The sequence below is a fragment of the Armigeres subalbatus genome, chromosome 1, assembly GCF_024139115.2.
Source record: "Armigeres subalbatus isolate Guangzhou_Male chromosome 1, GZ_Asu_2, whole genome shotgun sequence".
NCBI classification, from domain to species: domain Eukaryota; kingdom Metazoa; phylum Arthropoda; class Insecta; order Diptera; family Culicidae; genus Armigeres; species Armigeres subalbatus.
In genome coordinates, this window is record NC_085139.1 from 53,889,414 (window position 1) to 53,903,753 (window position 14,340).

Sequence of the window (14,340 nt, forward strand, 5' to 3'; positions counted from 1 at the left end):
CAATAAGGACCTGGAATAGGAAGCAGCTCAGCAGGGAAAAAATGTAATAAAAATAATGAATATTAAATAACCAATGGAAGTATTCAATAAATAGGAGTCAAATTGAAAATAAAAATTTCATTAAAGTCGATTCCAATGTAAACTACACCTTTAGATTTGAGAAGAATTTGTTATTTTGAAAGTTTTTCCACCAGTTTCTCCATATATGGATGACGTCTCCACTGCAAGAAAGAGCTGTTTGGGGTGTGAGATAAGGTGCAAGAATGATGTTTTGGATTGTGCTTTCGCTAATTTCTATACAATTGGACGTGTGAGCATTGTTTCAATACTTCGACTAATTTGCACGGTAGTCTATTCTTCGGTGAGAAAAGCTATATACGAATGAATGCAAAAAAGGTAACCTGGCTTGGAAACCTCGCAGTTAATAACTGTGGAAGTGCTTAATGAACACTAAGCTACGAGGCGACTCTATCCCAGTGGAGGGATGTAATGCCAATAAGAAGAAGAAGTACGTCTGTTTGTCTGTGCTAAAATGGTTGTTAATAAATATTAAATCATTGCAGTTTAAAGCTGCACTACACAGTTGATTCAAAAGTATAAGAATGCTAATGTCGTTCCTGTTCACGTGACTAACATTTAGGTTACTTCAACATGGCAGCCATAGTAACGGTACTACAAGTGTCAAACCAATGTTGAGGATAAAATCAAATAAGCACTATAACATGATGCATATATAATGACCAATTGAAGCTTGTTAAAGCATTTGTTGGCAGAATAATTTTAATGACTACAGCCTAGTATTCATGCTTCTACTCACTACACCATCATTATCAGTGCTGCTAAGGCCCGATGCCCACGTAGCTACCAAGCAGCGTTAAAAAGACGCAGGTGTGCATCGGGAAATGGCGGTAACGCAGCGTCACCGCGTCGATGCACACCTGCGTTATTTTAACGCTGCTTGCACGTGGCGTTGAAAAGACGCTACGCGGACATCGGCCCTATAAGAATCCGGTGGAAGAAGTCAATACCAAATTTTCAATACCGACTTATCTGCTTTTGTAAACAAAGATTCACTCCCACGCAAATCAACCCCATCAACACGTAGGCGAAGGCTTCTGCTACGCGTTGATGCTGTTGGTTTGCTTGGGAGTGCTATCAGAATCACTAAATCGTCGTTTGAATCTTTGTTTACAAAAGCAGATAAGTCGTTTTGAAAATTTGGTATTGAAGTGCTCCCTCTCGTTCGCTGTCACAGGTACCGCAACGCTTTCTGCACCCCGTTTACTTGATTCTTAGGGGCTCGGTTTTGGTTTATAAGCCGTAATCATATGTTACGCGAGAACTATGTATTATATGTGCAGCTCAAAACCCAATTTTTGAACTCACGACAATCAATTTTCTCGTATTAGTCGCAAGTTTCATGACTGCGCATCTGGTGCGCTGTATAGCGCATTTGGTTGCGAACAATGTGCACCAGTTTATTTATAGTTGCAAATTCAATAAATAAAAATTAATAAATAAACCAAAAATTCCCCCTTTTGAAAATTAATATTTTTGACAATTTTACATCACATTCAATTACATCGTTTCGATTACATCGTTTCGATTACATCGTCTTACTTAGTACATCGAAAGAAATTACATCGCTCTTGTTTATTACACAGCAAGGCTTCGAGTACGTCGTGCAGTGTAATATCACAGACAAACAGACATAACACTAGACAAATTTCCATCGTTCACTGATTTACTGGTCAATTAAAATAATAATTAGTTGGCCAATCGATCACTCGTGGCGTGCGCATCGAATTTGCTCTAGTTTGACGTTTGCTCACTACCGCCACCTGGTTCGTGATTTGCCCAGCTAGCTGAAGTCAACAGATGTCGTTAGTGTATGAACGACGATGAATTTGATGAGTGAATGTTCAATGTGTTATGTTTGTTTGTCTGTGGTAATATTCAACAAGCGATGGATTGAACTGGTTGCAGCGATTTCGATGTAATATTCAACAACTTTTTTTGCTGTGTATTTATTGATACTTCATCATTTAATTTTTGGAAACATTGACTGATTTTGAAGAAGGGATCAAACCCACAATCGCCTTATTCCGCGCAAACGTGTATTTTTAAAGAAGAAAAAGTATCCACCGATGCATTATTCTGGGCAAACGCATAATTTAAAAGAAGGGATCACACCCACCATTGCCTTATTAGGGGCGAACGCCTACTTTTTACGAAGCAATCACATCCACCATCTAGAAGGAAGCACATTAATCATTGCTTTTCACTGGGCAAACAATTATACAACCCAACAAACAATGTTGGTTGAATAAGCTAAATTTTCAGCTGAAGAAGACTATTTTTGGTCGGATAAACGCTTCATCCTATTGCGATGTTTGTTGGGAATTATCATTGATTTATACCGAGATTTCTTCTTCTTCTTCTTCTTCTTAAATGGCTCTACATTCCAACTGGAACTTGGCCAGCTTTTCAACTTAGTATTCTATTAGCATTTCCTCAGTTATTAATTGAAAGCTTTTCTATGCCCGCCATTGCATGAGTATGTATCTTGTGTGGCAAGTACAAAGGATACACTATGCCCAGGGTGTCGAGAATGTTTCCAACCCGAAAACATCCTAGACCGGACCGAGAATCGAACTTGCCATCTCCGGATTGGCAATCCTACGCCTTTGCTCGCGAGGCTACTGGAGACCCCGAGATTTATACCCAGCAAATGCATGCTTTCTATGAAAGGTTTTTCTGATACTATTCATAATTATTTAGTTAATTTAGTAGATTGAGAGTTCGACTGCTAATGTTTGAGTATTTTTGAGGTTTTGGCTTTTCAGTCTGTGGGTTTTTTAGAACAACCGTTTAAGATCTGTCCCAACGTTTCGGCAAATTGAAGGCAACAACAATTTGCCGAAACGTTGGGACAGATCTTAAACGGTTGTTCTAAAAAAAACCCACAGACTGAAAAGCCAAAACCTCAAAAATATTCAATATTATCTCAAATGCCTTTTCATGTCGAATGACCTTAGGCCAAATAGTGTTATGCTAATGCTAATGCGTATATCATTTTCAGGGAAATGTGTATCGGGAAGGCGGTGTTGAACCTAATCTAGAATTTAAAAAACACCTAAATGAAGAATTAAAAAAATTTATCGGGAAGTATCATTTTCGGGAAATATCATGTTCGTTAAAGTCATTTTTAGGGAAATGTCATTTCCGGGAAAATGTTATTGTCGAGGATTTGCTATTTTTGAGGAATTCGGGCAATGAGTTTTCGGAGCATTGTACAATGTCAAAGAACCTCGGATAAACTAAATAATAAGAAATTTAAATTATGTCTAAAGGATTCAGAAGTCGTTTTCTAAACAACACCCAGTCCCAATAACCTCCGCATTCCAAAAGTCCATCCCAGCCTCTCTATAATAGTTTCCTTTGAGTAGAGAATTCGTGTTTACAAATTTGGATTGAATTCACCCATGCGATAGAAAGGTATACTAAACTATTTGTTTAATACATATACCCTCTCTCTCATTCATCTATGACACTCCTACCCAGTCTAATATGATCTTCCTTAGACAGAAAATATAATGTGTTCCAAATTTGGTTAAAATCAACCAAGGGGTTCAGGAAGCACTCTGAGTTGATCAATAACTAATCAAAACCCCTCCTCCCACACCCTCCCCCTTTTCCAAAAAGCATCCCTAACCCCCCTATCGTCGTCTCCTTAAGATAAAGAATGTGTGTTCCAAATTTTGATGAAATCAGCCAAGGGGTTCAGGAGGTACACTGAGTTGATCAATAACTAAGCATAATCAATAACCTCCCCACACCCTCCCTCTTTTCCTAAAAGCATCTCTAACCCCCCTATCGTTGACTCCTTAAGATAAAGAATGTGTGTTCCAAATTTGGTTGAACTCGGCCAAGGGATTCAGGAGGTACACTGAGCTGATCAATAACTAAGCAATACCCTTCCCCCACACCCTCCCTCTTTTCCTAAAAGCATCCCTAAGATAAAGAATGTGTGTTCCAAATTTGGTTGACATCGGCCAAGGGGTTCAAAGGGAAAACTGAGTCGATCAATAACTTAGCAATAGCCTTCCTCCCACACCCTCCCCCTCTTCCAAAAAGCATCTCTAACCCCCTATCGTCGTCTCTGTTACACCCTCCGGGTGCAAGAAAACGATCTCAAGTGGGTTGGTGAACGAACTCAACTAAAAGTATATTTTACATTAATAATTAAACATATAAACAATACAATAAACATACAATCTAGTTTTCTCCCACAGAAACTAGCCTCTTTCTGCTCTCTACCTCTGTAGGCTAGCGGACGATTCTATATTAACAATTAATTTCAATTATAAACAAATCTAACTACAAACTTTTGAGGATCAAACTTACGGTAAGTAACGGTAGTACAATGTACAAAAGACGGTGACTAACACAGTGGAAACTAAACTTAACGATGACTCGCACCAGCAACGATCTACAAATCACAAATTACATCAATAATACATCATACTTTTCCTCACTACAATATTCACAATACTCAACAAATTCTCACATTCAATCTTTCACAATTATATGATCATACACAAATTTCATATACGATGGAGAAAAAACCATCTTCCTTCATTCCTTTTTGCTCTTGTTGTGGCCGTCCCGTACTGTATGTGCAGCGGCGACGCTAAACGACAACAAAACGAAACGCGTTCGCCTCATCCTAGGTCGGTCGCGTTCGCATCATCCACCCTTTCAGGCCCGTCGGAATTACCCACGGCAACAGTCTCCTTAAGATAAATAATGTGTGTTCCAAATTTGGTTGAAATCAGCCAAGGGGTTCAGGAGGTACACTGTGTTGATCAATAACTGAGCAATACCCCTCCCCCTACACCCTCCCACTTTTCCAAAAAAAAAACATCCCTAACCCCCCTATCGTCGTCTCCTTAAGATAAATTACGTGTGTTCCAAATTTGGTTGAAATCGGTCAATGGGTTCAGAAGTTATGATGGAACATACATAAAAACATACATACAAACATACAAACATTGAGTATATATATATATATATATATATATATATATATATATATATATATATATATAAGTTAACGAACAGGACACACGGACTCCAACACCCTTTCCCACGGGACGAAGCTGCAGACGTTAGCAGTAATGGAACACGACACCATGGATGCATCGTGAAGCACCCAGACAGCTGACGCAGCACGGACAGCAACGACGACCAACGGACTTCGGACCCCGATCACCTGATCTGGGCCACAGGGCAAATTGCTGAGTAGGTTAGATAGGTTTCTTCAAATTGAATAGAGAAAAATAAAGTTAGTCTTGTCGTAACCTTTTTTAAAAACGGTCTTTCATTGAGAAAACCCTTAATTGGCGCAGTCGTGCGGATTTTCTTTACGCGAAGTTCCGGTAGTGTTTGCCATCGGCGAGTGAATATCGCGGATTTGTGGACAAGTGTTTAGAAAATTCGGGAACCGAATCCCAAAAGTAGAACTGTTTCGCGAGTGACCAAGTGTGTTTTCCGCCTTGTTGGCAACTGTGAACGGACATCATAGTTTTGTGGTAACAACTGGATAACAAACGGAGCGGATCTGCAACTATCTTCCCTATCGGTCACCGGACAAGAAATCGAGTGAATATCGATTCAAAGGCGAATGATCAATTTTCATTTCTAAAAATCTATTCTATCTTCTACTACCTACATTACCTCCGTAACCATAGTGCTTAATATTATAAATTGTATAGTGAAGTGAATCTATAGTAACAGTTTATTAAAATCATACAGTAACAAAATGCCAGAAACTAGGTATCAACGATTGAATCAAATTAGTGAAGAAAGTGAAGATTTCGAAACGGGTGCAACCGCTGGTCCATCCCGCAACGAACAAATTGCACACTTAGAGCAAGAGATGGCACGCATCTCTGCTCAATTAAACAGGCTGTGTGTGAACACACCAGCATCAAATAATGTTAGAGTGCTTTCGGTCGAAGAGGAAGTGCATAAGAGCCTCCAAGTACCAGCCTCACTAAGAGACCTTGTGCCGTTCGAGGGGAACCCCCTTAAACTGCATCAGTTCATTAAATCCGTTGATCGCATCATGCCGATAATGGAAAAAGTTCGTAACACCCCAACATTCGAAGTGTGGCTCCAAACCATTCGTTCTAAAATTATTGGCGAAGCCGATACTATGTTAGAACTATATGGAACCGAGCTAGACTGGGATGAAATTAAAAACAATTTAATTTCACACTATAGTGATAAACGTGACGAAGTCTCGCTCACCCGAGACCTGTTCAAGTTATATCAAACAGGAAACGTGCAAGACTTTTACGAAAAAGTTACGCACCTGATATCACTTCTCATTAATCATCTTATGATTAACGAGATGGATGCCCATGTTAAAAAAGCAAAGCAACAATATTACCAAGAAATAGGACTAAAGGTATTTGTCGCCGGACTACGAGCACCTCTTGGACCTATTATTAGGGCACAGCAGCCCAAAACCTTGAAAGATGCGATGAGATATTGCTTAGAAGAAAGCAATTACTCATACGTTCAAAATTTTCCAAAACCGCAATCAGATAATGCACACCATACCGGTACCATACCAAAGACATTTCAATCACAATACAAACCTAATTTCAAACCACCCATGCATCCAGCTTTTCGAGCACAACCCAACTCTGATCAACATTTAAATAACCCAAAACCATTTTTCTCAACAAATAATTCGCCTAATCATTCTCATTACCCAAGAATGTTTCCGCAAAGACCCCCATATTTTAACGCATCCAATAAAGCTAACCCACCTTCATCAAAACCCAACACATTTGCACATATCAGGAATCCAAATCAAAACTTCCCGAACAGAGCCAGATCAGACGGCTTCCGTCCAAACTTTAACATAGAAGAAAGTGCACCGGACCATTACAACGAGCAATTTTGTTTTGACTACAGTAGTTATGATTATGATGCATCTGCGTCATATGATACAAACCAAACATACACGCTTCATCCCGACGAAGCGTCCGAACAGCAACAGCAGACATCTGATAACCTTGAAGATGAGTTAAATTTTCATCTGGTCGAGGAATCAATGATGAAAAGGTGAACAACTTTTTGCCCTTTATTAAAAATTTTACCAATAAAGGACCATTAAAATTTCTGGTTGACACTGGAGCGAACCGTAACTATATTAGTACTAAGCATGTGAACTGGGATAAATGTAGAGAAACGCAACCAATAAAAATTAAAAACATTAGAGGAAATCATATCGCTCATAAATATGTGGAATTTAACCCTTTTGAGCAAATAGAGGGTACATCGAAACAAAAATTTATAGTTTTTGACTTTCATGAATTTTTTGATGGTCTCATCGGATATGAGACATTACGGTCATTGAAGGCTAATATTCTCACAGCCGAAAACCAGCTTCAATTCCCTACAGGTAAAGTTGATATGCATAGAAAGTACCCCGATTCTACTACGATAAATTTAAACTCTTATGAAACAAAAGTTGTCAATCTACCAACTGCCGAAAAGGATGGTGAGTTTTATTTTGAAAAAGATATTCCGCTTTCACCTCAAATTATTATTCATACTGGCATTTACACTTGCAAGGACAACCGTGTTCATGTAACTGTAACAAATATCTCTAACGAACCAACCAAAATTTTGATCAGCAACCCATTAGCAGTAGAACTGAATAATTTCTACGCAAATGACCCAATCCATGAAGAAGCTGCTCCTTCATTCCCAAGACAATTTATTTTCGATCAGTTGAGACTTGACCACCTTAACAGAGAGGAGAAAATAAACTTGTTAAAGGTAATCGCTGACTATGAAAACATTTTTTATGTTGAGGGTCAACAACTTACTTTTACAAATGCTATCAAGCATAAAATTGTCACAAAGGACGATGTGCCTATCCACACGAAATCGTACCGCTATCCATTCTGTCATAGAGAGGAAGTGCAGCGGCAGATTTCCAAAATGCTGGATCAAAACATAATTAGACACTCCAACAGTCCATGGACTTCACCTGTTTGGATAGTGCCCAAAAAATTGGACGCATCTGGACAGAAGAAATGGCGACTAGTCATAGATTATCGTAAATTGAACGATAAAACTATTGACGACCGCTACCCCATTCCAAACATCACAGATGTTTTGGACAAATTGGGAAGATCCATGTATTTCACCACTCTTGATCTAGCTTCTGGTTTTCACCAGATAGAGATTGAAAAAGGTGACATTGAAAAAACCGCTTTTAGTGTCGAGAATGGACACTACGAGTTCTTGAGAATGCCATTTGGACTCAAGAATGCGCCCTCGACGTTTCAACGCGTCATGGACAACGTGTTGAGAGAACACATTGGCATAAGATGTCTTGTCTATATGGACGACATCATTGTGTTTTCCACCAGTCTTAAGGAACACCTGGATAATCTAAGGAAAATATTTGATACCTTAAGAAAATACAATATGAAAATACAACTCGACAAAAGCGAATTTCTTCACAGTGAAGTAGCTTTTCTCGGTCATATTGTTACGAGAGATGGTGTAAAACCAAACCCGGATAAAGTTGACATTATCCAAAATTGGCCAATTCCAAAGAATGAAAAGGAACTCAGAGGATTCCTTGGACTTCTAGGTTACTATCGGAAATTTATTCGAGATTTCGCGAAAGTAGCTAAGCCCCTAACACAAACCCTAAGGAAAGGAGAAAAGGTCGAACACACGAAGGATTTTATTGAAGCATTCGAACGCTGTAGGAATATTATAACCTCCAGCAATATACTTCAATATCCTGATCTGGAAAAGCCTTTCATCCTGACAACTGACGCCTCCAACTACGCAGTTGGCGCCGTTTTATCACAAGGCACAATAGGCAGTGATAAACCTATTGCCTTTGCATCTAGAACTCTTAATCGATCAGAGGAAAACTACTCTGCTATCGAAAAGGAGCTTTTAGCTATTGTATGGTCATGCAAATATTTTAGACGGTACCTTTATGGACAGAAGTTTACTGTTTATACGGACCATAAACCGTTAACTTATGGACTGAATCTGAAAGATTCAAACCATAGGCTTATTCACTGGCGCCTACGATTAGAAGAATTTAACTTTGATATCGTATACAAACCAGGAAAACAAAATGTTGTAGCAGATAGTCTCTCTAGGGTCAGAGAACTAAATGCTAATGATGTAGACGAACCCTCTAACAGCGAATCTATCGAAGATGACGATTCCGAATCATCGGTACATTCCGCAAATACAGACGACTCCGTCTACATACCATGCACCGAACAACCCCTGAACAGGTTCAGTAATCAAATTATCTTACGAATTGGAAACAACGAAGAAGAAACGTACGAAGAAATATTCCCTCGGATATTTCGACGTACAATTACGAAAATAACATTCGGTGTTCCATATCTGATTAAACTATTTAAACAATATATGGATGTAAAGAGATCCAATTGTATATTTTGCCCGGAGAACGTCATTCCAACACTTCAAATAGTGTACAAAAACTATTTCAGTCGAGGAAAACCGTTCAAGATCCATATTAGCCAGAAACTCCTCACTGATTTGAAAACACCAGAGGACCAAAACCTTATATTAGAGCAAACGCATACTAATGGACATCGTGGAATCTGGGAAAATTATCAGCAGATTGCAAAACGCTATTTTTTCCCCGCGATGAAAGTTAAAATTCGGCAGTTTATTCGGCTTTGTCGAATTTGTAACAAAAATAAGTACGAAAGACACCCGTACAAAATAAAGTTAGGATCAACACCTAATCCTAAACAGCCGTTAGAAATAGTTCATCTAGATATTTTTATAAAAAACCCTAATATATTTCTTTCCTTTATAGACAAATTCTCACGTTTTGGTACCATCATTCCGATAAAATCCCGTAACATCAACGATGTAAGGAACGGGTTAACAAAATACTTCTCTTTAATAGGTACTCCCAACTGTATTGTCTCCGATAACGAACCAGCTATGAGATCAATTGAAATGAGAACTCTCTTAGAAAACTTAGATATCCAAATTCATTTCACTCCTCCAAATCACAGCCTCAGCAATGGCTTGGTCGAAAGGTTTCACTCGACATTAGGTGAAATCTATCGATGCCTTAAGCCAGAATATCCCGATTTAACTGATAAAGAATTGTTTCGGATAGCTTGTACAAATTATAATAACACTATACATTCGGCTACCAAATTAAAGCCAAAGGAAATTTTTTATGCCAGAAAAGATGGAGAAGAAAGGTCTCTAGATATCAATACAATTTTACAAAATAGGAATAACTTATTTCAAGAGGTCTTAAATCAATCGAAGGCTACGCAAAGGAAGAACTTGGAGCATCATAATAAAGACAGAGAAGAACCACCAGTCCTACCGTTGGATGATACAGTGTACAATAAAGTACAAGGTATCAGGAATAAAGGGAGGGAAAGATATCACTCGGTCACAGTCGTCCAAGATAATGGAAGAACATTTATGGACAATTCTGATCGAGAAATTCACAAAGATAATATTTGGAGAAAATGAATCCACCACAAAATTCTTTTCATTTACAAATTTCAGATGTGGATTCACCTAACTACCCTGACTTGCCTGACAATTGCCATGACGACATCACAGACTATACAAGTTTACGACTTAAACAGAAACCCTGGACTATTAGAGCACCTCCACGGGAGTCCTCATCGCTATTCTCATTATAGCGCTCCCTCCCGAGTGCTATTTTAGGATAGCGCCCCATCTTCCCACCGGTGGTTTTTGTTTTAGGTATAGCGACTTCGTAAACATATTGACGAGCATATTGAGTTCTCACCGGGCGTTGCTAAAAGTAATCATCATCTTCTTCAATGGCTCTACATTTCAACCGGATCTTGGCTAGCTGCTGAACTTAGTATTCTATTAGCATTTCATCAGTTATTTAATTTAAAGCTTTTCTGAGCCCGCCATTGTATGCGTATGTATTTTGTGTGACAACTGACAACTATGCTCAAGGAGCCTTAAAGCATCCTTGACCGAATCGGGAATAGAAGACGCCATCTCCGGAGGGCAATTCTACGCTTTTGATCGCAAGGCTAACTGGAGACCTGCAGTCGAAGAAATTCCTCCTGAAATTCCCACCAGTTTTCCCACAAGAATCTCTTGACAAAATCCAGCAGGAATGTTTCCACATTTTTTTTCCCTAAAGGATGTCTCGGAGAAAAAAATTGTATACAGTAGCCGTTCGATAACTGCAAAATGTTTACCTTTCAGTTAACGAATGCCGTTCGATAACTGCAACGCATTCTAGACGTCAAACGGTTGTCAATCGACGTCAGATGCAATAAAAGTGCATCTAAATGTGCAGCTCAATGCAGATGTCATTGAGTTTGACACCAGTTTGAAGTTTAGCAGTCCGATAACTGCAAAACTGTTGCAACTATCGAATTGCAGTTAAAAAGCATTGCAGTTAAATGACTTGTAGTTATCGAACGTCTACTGTAATTGCATAATTGTAAAATTTGTAACATCCGAAAGAATCTGGAGAGTTTTCAAAGAAACCACAAAAAATATAGGGCATTTCCAATAGAAAAAATCCTGAGAGAATCTGGAAGAAATCCTAAAACTATTCTGGGAGAACTGCTAAAGATTCTTGAAAGAACACAAAGATTGCTGGGGAACTCCCGGAGGGATCCAAGATGAATTTCTAAAACAAATCATTTTTAAAAGAACGACAGAAAAGATAAACTTGCGGGAGCTTTTCTGGAGGAACTGCTTGAAGAACATACTGAACAATTACTAAAGGAACCTTCTGAGGCATTCCTGGAAAAACTTCCCTTGGAATAACTATAATAACAAAATAAAAACAGTGGAATTTTCTTTCGCGAAAAATCCATGAATATTTCGGGCTCTAGCGCGCGCCGGTGCGCATCGCTCCTCATTATAGCTGATCCATTACTGTAATTATTTCTTCGCGGAGTTGGGGCACTATGTAGTTAAAAAAATGAATATTTCCCTTGTCTTTACGTCGAAATTGTTCTGAAAAAGAAAAACAGATTTTCTGCAATTTTTTATCAATACCAAAGTGACGTTTCACAAAATAACAACCCTGTATGTAAATTTAGCAACCCAGTATGGGGCGCTAAATTTGGAAACTCACGGCTAATTTTGAGTTGCGTTGTTATTTTACATTCCCGTTTAGATACCTCCGGTGTAAAAGTGGGTCCCTATTAGGGGCCCGGAAATAGCGATAGGGCCCCAGATGGGGACTCCCGTGGAGGTGCTCTTAGCGATACAATCTGGCAACACACTCATAAAAACTGGACAGCATCGCATATATCACGCTATTGACCTAACCAAGTACAAACCCCTTTTGGATACCATCGAACTCGCTGTCGATGGACTTAAAATTTTCACTGATTTTGAAGACTTGACATCTATATTGAGAACAAAGCTAGAAGAAGTCAATGTTTCCTATAAAAAGCTAATCCCGATAAACCACAGTCGACAGAGACGAGGAGCTTTTAACTTTCTAGGATCAGCCATAAAAAGTCATTACAGGAAATTTAGATGAAAATGATTTGAATCAGATTAACGATGATATCAGAGATTTAAAGGACAGGAACCAAGATTTAGTAAGGCAGAATAATATTCAAGTAAAACTTAATAGACATTTAGAAAACCGTATCAACAAAATTATAGACTCAGTAAATAAGGAACAGCAGATTATTAAAAACAGATAATAACAGCTAGACAATCATTAATTAATAACAAGTTGATAAACCAGAATTTTACCGCAATTAGACAAGCTTTCAAATTTCCTATCACCTAGATCTTTTGCAAAACACCTAGATTCTATTTTTGAAGTCATCCAGTTGGCAAAAATCCATGTTATCTCTAAGAACTTTTTAGAATCAGAAGAAACTAAATTTATTGTAGACAGATTAGAAGAACAGAACTTAACCATTTTGAACCCTGATCAGGTCTACGATTATCTCGACATCCGTGCTATCTTCAAAGGTCCGATTCTCTACTTCATAATCAGAGTCCCTCAAATCTCATCCCTATATTTCAACAATCTCCTATTGGAACCACCCCTATCAACGGTCGAGTTATTAAGCTACCCTGGAATCATGCAATAATTCACGAGAACCAGACTTATTTCATCAAAGATGGTTGTGAAACCACCGGAGAATTCACCATATGCGAAGAAGATAAACTCGAAGATATCTCCGACGACGAATGTTTTCAAAAGTCATCCGAGGATTTCACGGAAGATGCGTCTTCACTAATTACACGATTTTACCCACGCTACGAGACTGACAGATAATCATGTCTTAGTCAAAAATGCATCAGTCACGCTCAGATCTGACTGCCTGCAAAATAACAGAAAACTGTTAGGAACAACACTAATATTTTTCTCAAACTGTAGTATTGAATTAGATGGAAAAAACTTCACCACCACCGGGTTTTCATCTGTACTACCAACTATAATACCGATGGATGGAGTAAAAATCGAGCAAGCAAACTTCGAAGCAACCATAGATCTCAAGGAGTTGAGAAAACTACACATCGAGAACCGAGTGGAACTTCAAATCATCAGAAATAGACATTCGCTCCAAACAACCACAAGTTTGGGGTTATTCTCCATTTGTATACTTTTAGGCATCTGCATCATCATCTACATTTGGTGCAAGAGGAAAACACTTTCAGACGAATCTAGCGTAACCATCAACATAGAGACGCCTAGCAACCCAGGAACGACAGATCGAATCGAAATTGTATCGGGACGATCCAATCTTGAGGGAGGAGTAGTTAACGAACAGGACACACGGACTCCAACACCCTTTCCCACGGGACGAAGCTGCAGACGTTAGCAGTAATGGAACACGACACCATGGATGCATCGTGAAGCACCCAGACAGCTGACGCAGCACGGACAGCAACGACGACCAACGGACTTCGGACCCCGATCACCTGATCTGGGCCACAGGGCAAATTGCTGATAGGTTTCTTCAAATTGAATAGAGAAAAATAAAGTTAGTCTTGTCGTAACCTTTTTTAAAAACGGTCTTTCATTGAGAAAACCCTTAATTTATATATATATATATATATATATATATATATAATATATATATATATATTTATATATATTATGCATCCCATGATAAACACTCGGATCGTGATCATCTCATTCAGCCTCCGTTGAATCGCGCCGGAGTGCGCCCATTTATTTTACACACAGCGGCTATTCAGCTATGGCAACCCCATTCGGCGGCTTAAAAAATCAAACAG